The 18,808-nt window shown below is 29.0% G+C and overlaps 1 pseudogene; it reads right to left on the reverse strand.

Moving 5' to 3' along the window:
• Nucleotides 1-17,179: 17,179 nt before the first annotated feature.
• On the reverse strand, nt 17,180-18,722 carry LOC123225318 (annotated as a pseudogene).
• Between the last annotated feature and the right edge of the window lie 86 nt (nt 18,723-18,808).

An 18,808-nucleotide genomic window follows, 5' to 3' on the forward strand; every position in this document is an offset into this window, starting at 1 on the left:
TTTTTAAATATATATTATATATATAATATTATAATATAATAAATATATATAATAATATAATATTATATATATATAAAATATATGTACAGTGCACTGTACATGTACTGTGCACATACTGTACGTATACTGTGCGCGCACTGCACACTGTATACAGTGCGCGCACTGCACATGTACTGTGCACACCGCGCGCACCATACACTCTGCACGCACTTCGCACGCACCCACGCATTCAAATCTTTCTTCCAGTGTCTATGTATACAGGACTGAGAGGGTATTTTCGGAGTTACAAAAAAATTTGCTTATAAAAGTAAAACTATTGTACGTTTGCCTAAAATAATATAAACGGAAAAATTTTTACCTATTTTAATTAATATAAAAAAAAAAACACATTGTGACCCCATTTCCATTTAAGTAACGTTGTCTATTTTCCTCGCTTAACACGTTTTTGTTTTTCTAGAAAGTGTTCCCAAATAATTTCCTTAAATTTTATGTCTGGATTTAGAGAAACGTAACAGATTTTCAAAATCTTACTGATAAAATTTCTCCCATTATAGCTTCTACCAATTTCTGACTGGCATATTGCTCACTCTGATCCGTCTCCGAAATGCCTACCCCAGTATCACGATAAGCATCAATGGCCACGTCTCTATGCACTTCATTCTTAAGATCGCCAAACCCATTTCCTTGTTTCTTAACGAAGGACTTGACCTTTCAATCGTATTTTATAATCATCACTAAAACATTAAACACCATTATAATAACTTTAAACAATAGAAACAACATGAAATAATAGTATTAAACAATCTAACAACATGAAATCACAATAAAATTAAATTTTCGTCTCTCCCTCCTTTGTGTTCAAATTGAATCTTTTATAATGGTTTTCTCACGGATTTTATTGTTCAATCACATCTCTTCTTCTATTAATAATTTATTTTTTTCATGCTATTGGGATTCCTTCCTCACTTGAAAGCTGAGGAAGAAAAGAGAAACAGTTGCAGAGAAAAAGAGAGAATCTTCGCATAGGTCATTTCAAAAGGGGTATTTTGGAAAAGTAAATTATTGTTTGGAGCTTCTCGTTACCAATATCAATATATATATATATATATATATATATATATAAATAAAATTTTATTTTTTGGCTTATTTTATTTATGGGTGTTTGTGTTTTTATGCACAATTTTGTTTAAATATAGAATAACCTATTTGAGCAATAAAAATTATTTATTAGAGAAAAATCATTATATTATACCCTTTATGGTTATAACATTACTTGCTTAAAATTTGGCATCTAACTATGAACATGAATGATTTAGATTTAGCCGGAAGCACCATCTCCAAGCTCTTTTATTAATAAATTTCTACTTGTCTTAATATTCACTAGTTGAATTCTGAGGCAATGAAGAAGATCAGCGTGGCTCTTATGTTGAGTTTGGTGGTGATGGTATTGATTAAGAAAGTGCATGTTGCAGAGGCAGCGTGCAACCCAATGGAGTTGACATCATGCGCCTCATCGGTGGGTTCTGCAGGAAAACCGTCGCGTGCTTGCTGCAGCAAGCTGAGGAAACAGAAGTCATGCCTTTGTGGGTACCTCAAGGACCCAAATCTGAGAAAATATGTCAACATTCGCGATGCTAGAAAGGTTGCCGGTGCATGCGGTATTACGTTGCCTAAATGTTAATTAATCGAAGCTTTTTTATTAGCAGTTTATGTTATTAATGAATAAGGAGTTTGCATAAAGCATGGTATGTTTTCCATATGAATAAAACTATATATACTTACAAATTTTATAAGCTTATTCATGCAAACTGAGATGATAACATATATATAAAAAGATGATACAATTATTTATCTTTTTATTTTATTTTAAAATTACTCAATCATATATTGTCATATTAAATTATATGGATAATACTCTTTTTATACTAAACTTTTTATCTCTAACTTATACGTGGAGATGAAAATAGGAAAATGGTATGTTGTTTGCATTGTGTGTTCCACATCTCTAGCCATGGAGGTAGAAGATGAAATATGTATACATGTACTAAACTAATTAGTACAAGGATTATTGGGTTGTGATTAAATATATGGCTTGGATTATTATGTTCTTATATTTATCCAATCTATTGTAATTACAGAAATGTTTTTTTATATTATATAATTCATAATTATCGATATAAATTAATATATATTTTTAGATAAAGGATTATATGAAAAGAATTTATCTAAAAAATCTTAATTTTTAAAGAGGTATTTGTAATAAATAATGATATAATAATTAAAATTTGTTTATCATTTTGTTAATGTTTTATTATTTTATTTTTAAAAAAATATATCTTATAAATCAAAACGATATAATATATAATACATAATAAAAAAAAATTAGTTTTTAATATATTATATAATATATAATTCAACTATCATGATATAATCTTTGTAAATTATAATACATATGTGTAAATTTTTACTTACAATTTTTCATATTTTATTGGCTTGATTTTCGTTATCACATAACCATTATAATTTTCCGCCATAAGTGACATCTAATAAAATTTTTAAAGAAAAGTTCTCATTTATTTTAAAATTTTATAAAAATTAAAAATTTTTAAAAATCAATTTAAGTGAACCAACTCACCAAAAAGCCCACAGTAACATGATGTAGGATGCTATGAGTTGTGGCCCAATCTTTAGCTTTGAGATAGGATCTTGTCAAAACCCACTATTCGATGGGTCTTGACACGCCACAACATGGCCCGTTGCACGATGAATTACACCAAATTAGGCATGTCTCAACCCAAACCTATTGTGGCGACAATGCCATAGCTAAACCAAATGCATCTTAATTACTACCCAAAATGTGTTGGCAGACTCAGAAGATACACCTACCATATATTTCACCACCATTACAAATCCAAAATTTCCTTATTTAACCACTACTCAATGACCAACACTTGTTCCATGTATAATCACAACAAAAGATACCTTATTTAAAACTCTAAATCTGTTGGCGGGCTCACGGGAATTATTTCAATACCACCATCTCAACCCATCTATAAATTCTAGCTTAGTTAAGCTATCTCTCACCTGTCAATATAGATAGCAATACTGCAGGCGATTCAATTCAAGAAAATGAGGAGGGTTTGTGGTGATTTCTTCATGGTGGTGGCCATGTTGGTTGTTTTGTTGATGGCTTCTAAGGAGGTGTGTGTCATGTCCCAGCAGGGATGCAATATCACGGAGTTGACGCCATGTTTACCTGCAGTGACATCCCCGGCTCAGCCGACAGAAATTTGTTGCAGCAAATTGAAGAGTCAAACACAATGCTTTTGTAAATACTTAAAAGACCCAGCTTTCAGTCATTTTGCTACCCCTGAAGTAACTCAAAAGTTATCCACCGTGTGTGGTATTAAGATACCCAAGTGTTAATCAGTTTCCTGTTTATCAATGGCAAATCTTAAAGGAGTTTATTGTTTTTTAATAATAATATAATATCATCTTTCAATATGAATATTATCATCAATATTATTCTATTAATGTTTTTCTTTATAAATTTATAGTGCTAAAAACCGAAAGTATAAATATGTGTAATGCACTCACTATATTCATTTTGGTTTTTATTAATAAAATAAAGAGGAAAATTAATTAAAAGAAGGCTAAAAGACTTATTCCCACCTAAGGTATAGTAAAATCTCAAAGTTCCATCCTTCAACTTTCAAAAATCTAAACACTCACTCATGAATTAAAATTTGTTAAAATTTTTAGTTAGGCTAAAGGTAAAATCGTTATTTAATAATAATATTTTAAAAATAAAAATTTATATTATTTTACCCATTTAATTTGGAAAGCTAATAATTTCTCCTAAAATTAAATTTTAAAAATTGACATTTCCCCCTTACCTAGGGTTTCAAATTTTGTCGTTGAATTTTTGACAAACGATGGTCGATCTCTCTCCCTCCCGAAGACTGCTATCCCTAGATTGATGACGTGTAAATTTGACAAAATTTAAATTAAGAGTCAAAATTCTTCATCTAAACCTTCGTCATTCAGACAAAGTCATTTTCATTTAGATAATGACGATGGTCCAGACAAGAAGTCGTCCTCCTCCGAACAAGCATGACTCCTTATTTGGACCATCATCATCATTTAGACAAAATTGACTTCGTTTAAACGATAAAAGTCTAGATGAAGAGTTTCAACTCTTTATCTAGATTTTGTTTGGATTTTATCAAATCCATATGTTATCAGTTAGAGGGAGATAAGTCACCAAGCGGGAGAGAAATTGGTTGTCATTCATAGGAAATTCGATTGTGAAATTTGAAACCTTAAGTAGGGGAAAAATGTAACTGTTTAAAACTTAATTTTGGAGAGAAAATTGTTAGTTTTTCAAATTAAGAGGGTAAAATAATATAAACTTTTATTTTCTTAAATATTATTATTAAATAACGATTTTATCTTTGACCCTAACTAAAAATTTTAGCAGAATTTAGTTCATAAGTGAGTGTTTGAGTTTTTGAAAGTTGAATAGTGGAACTTTGGGATTTTACTATACCTTGAGTGGGAATAAGTCATTTGGCCTTAAAATAATTATTTTAAGGGAATGCATACAATTTTAGCCAATATACTCTAAGGGTCCATTTGGTTGGAAGATTTAAATATTACTTTAGTAATATATCTTTTATTACTTCTATTACTTTGTTTGGTTTGTAAAGTAATAAAAGATTTGAGTAACTTTTCATTATCGATAGTGATGTGATAGATAATATAAAAGTTAATTTGATTATTACTTCTATTTTAAGTATTAAAAGATTCACATGGTAATCTTAATTATTATTATTATTTTTTCTTTATTTATTAAATTTTTAGGATAAAATTACCCTCAATTTTTAATTCAAATAATAAATAATATTAAAAATATTTTGTATACCCATTAATCTTTCATATAATAAATAAAATAATATATTAATATTTTTTTATTACTTCTAACCAAGCACAATAATTATTTATACATACCAATTTTACCAAACATAGTAATATACTTATATTCAGTAATCTTCAAGATAATTTTTCAATTTCAATAATAAAACATTTTTCAAACCAAATGTCTCCTAAGGGGGCGTTTGGTTCAGGAAATGTTTTATTACTAAAAATAAAATATTACAATTAAAATAGATTACTTGAAAGATTACTGGGTATAAATTATGACTATGTTTGGTTATAATATCATTTATAAATGATTAATATGTTTGGTTAGTGGTAATGAATGAATACCAAATATATAATTGACCTAAATACCTTTAAAAAGATTACTGGGTATAAATTAATACTGTGTTTGGTTAGATTAACATTTGTAATGTTTGAAATTTTTTTTTCTTGTGCATATACTCAACATTTCTCATATTAATACATATAATTTTTTTTATTGAATTAGATCTCACAGGTCTCTAAATATTATACAAAATAAATGAATAACTAACATTTAACCCATCTGAAAGTTGTGAGATTTAATTCAATAAATTAATACTGTGTTTACTAACAAAATGAAAGCTGAAAGAATTAGACAGTTTATATATATATGTCTTACTTACCAATAAAACCATTAATCAGAAATTGAAATTATGTTAAACACAAAGTTTACAATGATCCAAAACCAAGAACATATAAATTAGTTTATAAGTCACTCCATAACAAATATTACTAACTAACATCAACACAATAAAAGAAAGTATTACAATTAGTTTACAAGTCACTCCAAAAGGCTGGACATTTTGCAGCTGAAAGGGGCAAGTACAACAAGCCAACAAGATTGGAACCATTTCCACCAGGACGAAAAATTAGAAAGCACCAATTTTGAAACTTTCATGTAGCCAGTTGTGACAGCTACACAATAGGTTGAACACAACTTTATATGACACCGGAATGCAGGAGGCAGAGGAGCAATTGGAAATCCCAGGCTCCAGAGCATAGTAGTTTCTGGGCAGGGGCATTCTTTTGGGACAAATTTGTTGAAATCTAGCAGCAAATCTTTACATATGCCTATTCTTAATTTTGATAATATATTTTCAGGTTCTTAGGATGATGTTTTCAAGGTTTCTGGACTCAACCTGGTTGGAACTTCTGTGTGGAACATTTTCTCAATGCGTGAGAAAATATTGGAATAAATTCTAAAGATTATTTTATCCTCAGCAAGTGGCAACTTAAAGGAGTTCAGAAAAGCTTTTTAAAGCAATAGATCAAGGGTTTCTATATGAAAACACAAAAGTTCAAATTCGAAAGCAAAGAAAAATAAGATTAAAAACAAATTTATAATACATAAAGAAGATGATAAGAGAGAGGAATTACCAAAATTGTTGCTGCAACTTGAAGGGAGATGATTTGTTGAGTAGAAACCCTAGCTATGGAGAAGGCGTACACACAAGCTGTCAAACACGATAAAATGGACTTGCATTAGGGTTTGTGAGGCATTATATAAGGGTAGTTTAGTGTAAATTGAAGGGTAATTTTGTCCCAAATAAAAAAGTTTTAGGTCAAACTTGGTACTTGGCATATATGTTATTTTAATTGATAAGAAGGGCATTTATGTCCTAAAATTATTATAAGTGAGGGTAAAATAGTAAGAAAAAATAGATTACTTTGGTAATCTTAAAATACCTAAAGTTGAGATGGTAATCAAATTACCGCTTATATTACTTGCCACGTCAGCTTAGTAATAAAACATTACTGGAATCTTTTATTATCTTCGTAACCAAACAAAGTAATTTGAAGGAATTAAAGATAGATTCCTGAAGTAATGTTTTATTCTAGTAACCAAACGCCCCCTAAAGGTTATAATCAAACATATCAAATAACGATAGGACTGTTGTCATCTATAACTTTGTTACAGTTTGAAAACCCTAACTTTTTTCTATTCCAAATTTTCAAATTTATTTCATAAAATAATTACCTAAAGATAATTTAACTTTTAGATATTCACTAAATTATTACCTAAAAAATAACATAATTTTCAAATTGATTTCCAAATTCATTTAATGAAATTATTACCTTATAAATTAATTGAATTTCCAAAAAATTAATTGAATATCCAAATTGATTTGGTGAAATTATAAACTTTTACGTAATTGAATTTCCATATTTGTTTCATGAAATTATTCCTTAAAAAAAAACTAAATTTCCAAATTGATTTTATGACATTATCAGCTAAAAATGTAATTTTAAATTGATTTCACGAAATTATTATCTTAAAAATGTAATTGAATTTTTTTATCAGATGTATGTTTCGTCCCGAGAGGCAGGCAATCCTAGGAATTGATGTCGTGCTTTGAAGAGTGAAATACAATAATGCCCTTTTGGATACTTAAAAAAACCTAATTTTTAGCAGTTTAGTTAACCACAAAGTAACTCAAATGTGCATTTTAAATATACAAATAAGTACATATTTATATGTATTATCATATAATTTAATAAATTTAAATTAAGAATAAAGTAACACACAATATTGCTCAAACATTATTCACTATATTTAGTATTATAATAAATTATGTATAACTATTTTAAGAACATAAATAAATATATATTTAATGTATGTTATCATATAATTGAATTATTTTAAATTAAAAATAAAATAATACTCAATCATATGACAACAAATATAAATTTATATCTATTTATTTATTTAAAATAAATATGACAATATTGCTCTTAGTGTTAATATACTTAAGTGTTAATTAGCTCTTTATTCATCAATCGAAACTCTTACATGAGTTTTCTTTTATTAAAGAATAATATAATGTCTTCTTTCAATTTAGAGAATTTTCATCAATATTGTTCTTTAAATGCTTAACTGTTCCAAAATTGCCGGTTATTCATCCTCCAGGTGACTGGATTATTAATCGAAATGGGTTCTACAACACAGACTTAATCTCCAAACCAACTATGAAGAAGACTATCCGACTCCTGGACATCCATGCATCAATGCAGTTCAGCAGACAACAGCACTCTCCAGGAGATTGGCAACGATTTTACATAACTTTTATAGTGAATTAATACTTTTTAGTTCATGGGGAGGGGCCAGAGAAGGATTCCGCTGGTCAATATGGCAAATTTGGGAGAAAGTTACTTCACTTAACCCCCACTCATTAACCAACATTTGTTCCATGTATAAAATCAATAGGAGATGCCTTGTCAAACCTTTAATCTTATTGGCGGACTTACATGGAGTTATTTCAATACCACCATCTCAACCCATTTATAAATTCTTATTTGGCTAAGTCATCTCTTATTTCTCCATATAGATTTCAACATCGCCAACAATTCAAGAAAAATGAGTAGGTTTTGTTGTGATCTAGTCTTGGTGGTGTCCATTTTGGTGGTTTTGTTTATGGCTTCGAAAGAGGTGCATGTGACGTCCCAAGTCCTATGCATTCCCTTGGAGTTGACGCCGTGCATGCATGCAATGACATTGCCGACTCAATGTTAATAAAATAATATCATAATAAAATGATATCATCTTTCAATTTAGATAATTTTTATCAATTTTTTTCTGTATATATTTTATGTTATCAATTCATGATGCTAAAACTGAAAAATACATAAAGATATATAAATTATTTCATACAGTGGAATGCACCGACAACCTTAGTTATGCAGCCTCTATTTTCATTTTGCTGAGACGAAAATTAATTAAAATAACCATTTTTGGAGGATACATTCGATTTTAGTCAATACTCTAAGACTTACATAGATCAGCTAAACATATCAATAATGATAGGACTGCCTTCATCTATAACTTTTTAATACTTTGAAAACCCTAACTTTTCACAATCTCAATTTCAAGTTTCCAAATTAATTTTATATAATTATTAACTGAAAAATAACTTAATTTTTAAATTGAATTCAAAATCTTGTAACCTAAAAAATAATTGAATGTCTAAATTGAATTCATAATATTGTAACCTAAAAATAATTGAATTCAAAATTTTTATATTATTTTAAGGATCCTTTTTCTTATTTTTATCTTAAAATGTAATAAAATTTACTAATATAACTTGCTAAAAAAGATGAAATTCATATTTTTTTAAATCTGAGGGTGAATACTTATTATTTTAACATAGTTTGGGTGAGAGATAGGTTTTTTTTTTAAACGAAAAACCTTACTTAAATTGGATAAATCCCCAAATAAATTAAGAGTTTAATTTTAATATATCGTCAAAAGAGACTTTAACTCATGTTTTCTTATATATAAAACCTTTTATTTTATCATTCAGATTATCTCTTCGAGGTAATGAGAAATAGTTATTTTCCCTTAAAATAATCCCCTATCGATTGTAATGCTAATTTCTTAAAATCAATTATAAAACTCATATGTAACTTTTATCCTAACCTTTAGAAGATAAAATCCTTTTCAATTTAGTATAACTAATATGTGGATTCAAAGCTTTAAACAAGCAACATTCCCAGAACAAGTGTTAAAATAAATGATATTTTTATTCAATAATTAAAAAAAAAAACCAGACATTAGTTTAATTTGTTAAATGAAGAGACAAAATCGGAAATATGCTAAAAATTAATTAGATACAAATAACAAAAGAGTTCATTTTTTTTTTTTAATCACATGAAGAGCATATTGATGATTTTCATCTTATTTTATTCTATTTTCAAATGTTTTAACTTTTAACTTTTATATTATTTTTTAAAATATTATCATTACAAAATTGTATAAGAAATATTTTTTCTTTGATTTAGACACTTATTTTTTTAATTTTGTTGAAAATAAACATAGAGTTAAGAAAACCCCAAAGGGTGGTTTCAATAACAAAAGAGGAAACGTCATATATAAGAGAATATAAATTCACGTCTCATTTAATAATATATCCAAATTAAATTCTTAATTTATCTGATTCAGTTTTTGTAAGGTCAATCACTAGAACTAATGTTTGTTCTGCTCAATATAGTTAGTTCGGTCTTGAAAAGTGACGATCTGCCTTGAGTGGAGTTTCTCGTTACCAAAAATATATGTATATGTATATGTATATTCTTAATTTTATTTTTTGGCTTATTTTATTTATGGGCGTTTGTGTTTTTATGCACAATTTTGTTTAAATATAGAATAATCTATTTAAGTAATAAAAATTATTTATTAGAGAAAAATCATTATATTATACCCTTTATGGTTATAACATTACTTGCTTAAAATTTGGCATCTAACCATGAACATGAATGATTTAAAGGGTGTTTTGCGTTACAAATCCTTCACAACTTAGAAAACCTTAACTAACCACCACTCATTAACCAACCTTCCATGCATAATTAATTTCAGCAGAAGATGCCTTATAAAACCTTAAATCTGTTGGGAGACTCACAGGCGTTATCTTCATACCCCCATCTCAACCCATCTATAAATTCTGGCTTGGCTAAGTCATCTCTCACTTCTCCTTATAGATTACAATATCGCTAGCATTTCAAGTGAAAAATGAAGAGGGTTTGTTGTGATCTAGTCTTGGTGCTGTCCATGTTGGTGGTTTTGTTTATGGCTTCGAAAGAGGTGTGTGTGACATCCCACAAGCTATGCAGTCCCTTGGATTTGTCATCGTGCATGCCTGTGACATTGCCGACTCGACCGACAGAAATTTGTTGCAAATCATTGAAGGGTCAAATGAAATGCTTTTGTGAATACAAAAAAGACCAATCTGTTAGTCGTTTACTTATCGCTCAAATAGTTCTTCAGTTAGCCCCCGCATGTGGTATTGATATACCTAAGTGTTAATAAAATGATATCATAATAAAATAATATATCTTTCCATTTAGAGGATTTCCATCAATCTTGTTCTTTATATGTTTTACTTTATCAATTCATGGTGCTAAAAACTGAAAAGTATAAAATGATGATATCAATAAAATTATGTGCATAATTTTTATATACAAACAATGATGTATCATAATATAAGTGAGTATTATTTTATCTTTAATTTTTAATTATCTAATACGTCATTTTTGTGTATATAATACTACTCAAAAGATATATGAATTGTTTGATATGGCGGAATGCGTTGACAACCTTAGTTATGTACCCTAAATTTTCATTTTGCTAAGATGAAATTTAATTAAAATAACTATTTTTAGAGGATGCATTCAATTTTAGTCGATACTCTAAGGTTTATATACATACAACTAAACATATCAATGATGGTAGGATTTCTTTAATCCATAGCCTTTTTACACTTTAAAAACCCTACCTTTTCACAATCTCAATTCCAAAATTTGACCTAAAAGTAATTGAATTTCCAAATTAATTTAATTAAATTATTACCTAAATAACCCACTCCAATTCCTTGTAAATTTAATCTGATTTTTTTAACATGTGTAAAAATCAATGTAAGTCTTTAATTTTTATTTAGGCATCATTCACTTGTTTTTATTTTGAATTATTTTGTTGCTTTTTTATCCTCAGAAATTTGAATATATGATATAATATATAATACATAATAAAAAAAATTAGTTTTTAATATATTATATAATATATAATTCGACTATCATAATATAATCTTTGTAAATTATAATACATATGTGTAAATTTTTACGTACAATTTTTCATATTTTATTGGCTTGATTTTCGTTATCACATAACCATTATAATTTTCCGCCATAAGTGATATCTAATAAAATTTTACAAGAAAAGTTCTCATTTATTTTAAAATTTTATAAAAATTAAAAATTTTTAAAAATCAATTTAAGTGAACCAACTCACCAAAAAGCCCATAGTAACATGATGCAGGATGCTATGAGTTGTGGCCCAATCTTTAGCTTTGAGACAGGCACAGGGTCTTGTCAAAACCCACTAATCAATGGGTCTTGACACGCCACAACATGGCTCGTTGCACGATGAATTACACCAAATTAGGCGTGTCCAAAACCTATTGTGGCGACAATGCCATGACTAAACCAAATGCATCTTAATTAAGACCCAAAATGTGTTGGCAGAGTCACAAGATATACCTACCATATATTTCACCACCATTACAAATCCAAAATTTCCTTATTTAACCACTACTCAACGACCAACACTTGTTCCATGTATAATCACAACAAAAGATACCTTATTTAAAACTCTAAATCTGTTGGCGGGCTCACGAGAATTATTTCAATACCACCATCTCAACCCATCTATAAATTCTAGCTTAGTTAAGCTATCTCTCACCTGTCAATATAGATAGCAATACTGCAGGCAATTCAATTCAAGAAAATGAGGAGGGTTTGTGGTGATTTCGTCATGGTGGTGGCCATGTTGGTTGTTTTGTTGATGGCTTCTAAGGAGGTGTGTGTCATGTCCCAGCAGGGATGCAATATCACGGAGTTGAGGCCATGTTTACCTGCAGTGACATCCCCGACTCAGCTGACAGCAATTTGTTGCAGCAAATTGAAGAGTCAAACACAATGCTATTGTAAATACTTAAAAGACCCAGCTTTCAGTCACTTTGCTACCCCTGAAGTAACTCAAAAGTTATCCACCGCGTGTGGTATTAAGATACCTAAGTGTTAATTAGTTTCCTGTTCATCAATGGCAAATCTTAAAGGAGTTTATTGTTTTTTAATAATAATATAATATCATCTTTCAATATGAATATTATCATCAATATTATTCTATTAATGATTTTCTTTATAAATTCATAGTGCTAAAAACCGAAAGTATAAATATGTGTAATGCACTCACTATATTCATTTTGCTTTTTATTAATAAAATAAAGAGGAAAATTAATTAAAATAAGGCCAAAAGACTTATTCCCACCCAAGGTACAATAAAATCTCAAAGTTTTACCCTTTAACTTTCAAAAATCCAAACACTCACTCATGAATTAAAATCTATTAAAATTTTTAGTTAGAGCTAAGGGTAAAATCGTTATTTAATAATAATATTTTAAAAATAAAAAATTATATTATTTTACCCATTTAATTTGGAAAACTAATAATTTCCCCTAAAATTAAATTTTAAAAATTGACATTTCCCCTTTACCTAGGGTTTCAAATTTTGTCGATGAATTTTTGACAAATGACGGTCAATCTCTCTCCCTCCTGAAGACTTTTATCCCTAGATTGATGATGTCTGGATTTGAGAAAATCTAGATTAAGAGTCAAAATTCTTCATCTAAACCTTCGTCGTTCAGACAAAGTCATTTTCATTTAGATAATGATGATGGTCCAAACGAGAAGTCGTCCTCCTCCAAACAAGCATGACTCTTTGTTTGGACCATTATCATCATTTAGATAAAGTTGACTTCGTTTAAGTGATGAAAGTCTAGATAAAGAGTTTCAACTCTTTATCTAGATTTTGTTTGGATTTTATCAAATCCATATGTTATCGGTTAGAGGGAGAGAAGTCATCAAGAGGGAGAGAAATTGGTTGTCACTCATAGGAAATTTGATTGTGAAATTTGAAACCTTAAGTAGGGGAAAAATGTTACTTTTTAAAACTTAAATTTGGAGAGAAAATTGTTAGTTTTTCAAATTAAGGGGGTAAAATGATATAAACTTTTATTTTCTTAAATATTATTATTAAATAACGATTTTACCATTGACCCTAATTGAAAATTTTAACAGAATTTAGTTCATAGGTGAGTATTTGAGTTTTTGAAAGTTAAATAGTGAAACTTTGGGATTTTACTATACCTTGGGTGAGAACAAGTCAATTGGCCTTAAAATAATTATTTTAGGGGAATGCATACGATTTTAGCCAATATACTCTAAGGGTCCATTTGGTTGGAAGATTTAAATATTACTTTAGTAATATATCTTTTATTACTTCTATTACTTTGTTTGATTTGTAAAGTAATAAAAGATTTCAGTAACTTTTTATTATCGATGGTGATGTGATAGATAATATAGAAGTTAATTTGATTATTACTTCTACTTTAAGTATTAAAAGATTCACATGATAATCTTAATTATTATTACTATTTTATCTTTATTTATTAAATTTTTAGGATAAAATTACCCTCAATCTTTAATTCAAATAATAAATAATATTAAAAATATTTTGTATACCCATTAATCTTTCATATAATAAATAAAATAATATATTAGTATTTTTTTATTACTTTTAACCAAACATAATAATTATTTATACATACCAGTTTTACCAAACATAGTAATAAACTTATATTCAGTAATCTTCAAGATAATTTTTCAATTTCAATAATAAAATATTTTCCAAACCAAATGTCTCCTAAAGGTTATAATCAAACATATCAAATAACAATAGGACTGTTGTCATCTATAACTTTGTTACAGTTTGAAAACACTAACTTTTTTCTATTCCAAATTTTCAAATTTATTTCATAAAATCATTACCTAAAGATAATTTAACTTTTAGATATTCACTAAATTATTACCTAAAAAATAACATAATTTTCAAATTGATTTCCAAATTCATTTAATGAAATTATTACCTTATAAATTAATTGAATTTCCAAAAAATTAATTGAATATCCAAATTGATTAGGTGAAATTATAAACTTTTAAGTAATTGAATTTCCATATTTGTTTCATGAAATTATTCCTTAAAAAAAAACTAAATTTCCAAATTGATTTTACGACATTATCAGCTAAAAATGTAATTGAACGTTTAAATTAATTGAAGAGGCATGCAATCCTAGGAATTGATGTCGTGCTTTGAAGAGTGAAATACAATAATGCCCTTTTGGATACTTCAAAAAACCTAATTTTTAGCAGTTTAGTTAACCACAAAGTAACTCAAATGTGCATTTTAAATATACAAATTAGTATATATTTACATGTGTTATCATGTAATTTAATGAATTTAAATTAAGAATAAAGTAATACACAGTATTGCTCAAATGTTATTCACTATATTTAGTATTATAATAAATTATGCATAACTATTTTAAGAACATAAATAAATATATATTTAATGTATGTTGTCATATCTTTTATTCCCTTGTTTGATTTGTCAGTAATAAAATATTACAATAATTTTCTATTATCGATGCTGACGTGACAGGTAATCTAAGTGGTAATCTGATTACCATTTCACCTTAGGTATTTAAAGATTACTAAAGTAATCTTGATTTTATTATAATTTATTAATTTTTTGAGACAAAAATAAATTTATTATTAATTAATATGATAAATAATATAAACAATATTTTATAATAATTATATTTAAGGACATTTAAATAAAATAATTTACTAGTAATATTTTATTACCTTTAACCAAATACAATAATTATTTATACTTACCAAATTTTATTAAACATAGTAATCATTTATACCCAATAATCTTCTAAGTAATCTATCTTCAAGGTAATCTTTCTATTTTGATAATAAAATATTATCCAAACCAAATGCCCCCTAAAGTTTATATAGATACAACTAAACATATCAATGATGGTAGGATTTCTTTAATCCATAGCCTTTTTACACTTTAAAAACCCTACCTTTTCACAATCTCAATTCCAAATTTTGACCTAAAAGTAATTGAATTTCCAAATTAATTAAATTAAATTATTACCTAAATAACCCACTCCAATGCCTTGTAAATTTAATCTTATTTTTTTAAAATGTATAAAAATCAATGTAAGTCTTTAATTTTTATTTAGGCATCATTCACTTGTTTTTATTTTGAATTATTTTGTTGTTTCTTTATTATGAGAAATTTGAATATATATTTACACAAGTTAATTGAATTAAAACATATTTGATTTTATTGAAATCTCCAATATGAAAATTTGGCTTGATTATTAAAGAGAAGTTGAAAGAAGTTTGATTTCTCTCCCTCCATTGATCCTTATATAGTCTCATATTATTACAAGGTCATTGCTCGATATGAATTTTTTATGTTTTATAATGATACTAAACGTCTTACTTAATTAAACTTATTAAAGTGTACTATAATACTAAACCATTTAATATTGATTAATAACATTTTAACCCATAATTTATTATTAGACCAAATAGGCTACATTAATAAAAATATTCTTACCTTAAGTGCTATATGAATCTGTCACTTAATCTGTTTCTAAACTAGGAGACATTAGAAATTTACTGTTTCTAAATGGCCGGTGATTCCTCCTCCAGAAGAAAGGATAATAAATCAGAATAGGTTCTTCAGCAGAGCCCTGATCTGCAAATCAGCTGTGAAGAAGAATGCCCGACTCGTGGAGATCCATGCATCGATACAGATCAGCAGAGAATTCAGCACACCACAGGTGATTGACAACGATTTTACGGAACTGTTACAATGAATTAATGCCTTTTAGTTCATGAGGAGGGGCCAGAGAAGGATCCCACAGATTAATGTGGCAACTTTGGAGTTACGTTAATTTAATGCTGAAACACCTTCCCTGAATAAGCCCACTCCAAATGACACCGCCCGTGGATGTTTACTCAGATTATCTGAGCTTGCTAGCTAGCTTCTTGACCACCGTCTGAAGAAATTGCTAGGATTCAGTAAAGATTGAATGAGAGTTTTAATTTTAGTTGTTTAAGTAAGCATCCAAAACTGCCAACTTTTGATTCCTGAAAGTGACGCAGTATGACTCAATGCGCTTCTTCTTCAGAGCCTTCACTACAATTGGAAAGGGTCATATTCAATTATAAGCGGAAAGGGAAAAAAAAAACACATTGTGACCCCATTTCCATTTAAGTAACGTTGTCTATTTTCCTCGCTTAACACGTTTTTGTTTTTCTAGAAAGTGTTCCCAAATAATTTCCTTAAATTTTATGTCTGGATTTAGAGAAACGTAACAGATTTTCAAATCTTACTGATAAAATTTCTCCCATTATAGCTTATTCCAATTTCTGACTGGCATATTGCTCACTCTGACCCGTCTCCGAAATGCCTACCCCACTATCACGATAAGCATCAATGGCCACGTCTCTATGCTACAATTAGCGTGGAAACGTAGTTCATGAGAAATGCCAGAGAAGGATCCCACAGTTAGCAACCTTCTTGTGTCATGTTTTCAAAAATTTAGAAAATTATAATGTTATTATGTATGGTGGATTTTCCACCACGTAGGCAAGATTGACAAATTAGTGTGAATGCAAGAATATAAGCATGCATTAAAGTCAAGAAAGGGGGCAGCAGGTTTTCTATATAAAGTCCTCTTCTCTCATTTGTACATATACTTTTTTCTCAATTTAGTTGCATATTGTTTTTCTTCATTCTTCTTTTCATCCGGGAAAGCATTTTTCCTTGAATAGCTTCTGCTCTTCTTCTTCGCTCGGCTCACTGCTGGCTTCTTCCTGTGATTCAAGTTTACGTTGGTGATGTTGCAGGGGAATATGCTTAGATGGTGACATAGTTGCAGAAAACGTTGGAGGTTTCGGTGGAGCTTGCAAGTTTTCTAGGCTACCTGCCAGCATTTCCACAACCTTAGTCATGGATGGTCTGTCCGATGGAAAAGTTTGAATGCACCACAAGCTTACAAGGATCATCTTCTTCGCCATCTCTTTTTCCTCTGCAGTGACAACCCCAAGAAGATTAATGCACTGTTCTTCGCCTGACAAAAGATGCTTGAATAACCAATGTGAAGAATATATTTCACCGGTGTGGGATGTTGCATCATCAATATTCTTTTTTCCTCCTACTATTTCAAGAATCATCATTCCATAACTATACACATCAGATTTGTGAGAGACTCCTCCAAAGTTTCTACTATATACTTCCGGGGCAATATACCCAATAGTTCCTCTTACTTCCAACATTGACAAGATACTTTCCTTATTTTTGGATTGTTTAGCAAACCCAAAATCAGATATCTTTGGACAAAAGTCTTCATTCAAAAGAATGTTGTGAGGTTTTATGTCAAAATGCACAATCCTGATGCTACAACCTCTGTGTAAATACTCTAGTCCTCTTGCAATTTCAACGGCAATCTGAAACTTTGTCTTCCAATCCAATTTTTGGTTCATACTTGAAGATTCTTGATCATATATGAATTTATCTAAAGACCCGTTAGGCATGAATTCATAAATCAAAGCTCTTTTATTTCTCTCGCAACAAAACCAACCCTAGAAGAGTGACTATATTGACATGGGATGTTCTGCTGATATTAGCCACCTCATTCATAAATTCTTCTCCACTATTACCCCTAGATTCCTTCAAGACCTTGATAGCTACAGGAAGACCATCAGGTAACATTCCTTTGTAAACATCGCCATAGCCACCTTGACCAAGTTTATTGCTGAATGATTTTGTTATCTTTTTAATATCTGAATAATTATATCTTTTTGGAGCAAGAGACCCGTAGCTTCTAACAAGGGCCTCCAACTTTTTATCGTTCTCTGTTTTATCCCTCCAGAAGAAGACAGCCTTTTCTAATGTAAGCAGTTGTCTTAGACTGCCGCCCATGAGAAATATACAGAGGATTATCAGTATTCCCACCACACTAACAGCAACGCCTGTATTAAGGGATAGGGTGATCTAAAGTTATTAAAAATAGATTACTGCAATAATAATTGACACACTGTTACTACAGTATAAATATTAAGGTTGTCATGAGCTTGTTAATTACCTATGAAAGCATTTCTCTTCTTGCTGAAAATTGATCCTGCATGTAAGATAAGTTAGCTACACTTTCCTTCAAACTTAAATATTCATACGGTGACACGAATTCAGGAACAGGGGTTTCGAATGAAAATTTGGGAGTTCTAGTATCAGAACAAGTGTTCTGGTGAGATGAACGAACACTTCATGTTCTTATAGACTAAGAATGAATAAAGGTAGGGTGCGAATAATGATATAAAAACATGTAGGTACAAACCTGATGAAGTTGGTGAGGAAGAGGAAGAACATGAT

The sequence above is a fragment of the Mangifera indica genome, chromosome 9 (assembly GCF_011075055.1).
Source record: "Mangifera indica cultivar Alphonso chromosome 9, CATAS_Mindica_2.1, whole genome shotgun sequence".
In the NCBI taxonomy this organism is placed as follows: Eukaryota; Viridiplantae; Streptophyta; class Magnoliopsida; order Sapindales; family Anacardiaceae; genus Mangifera; species Mangifera indica.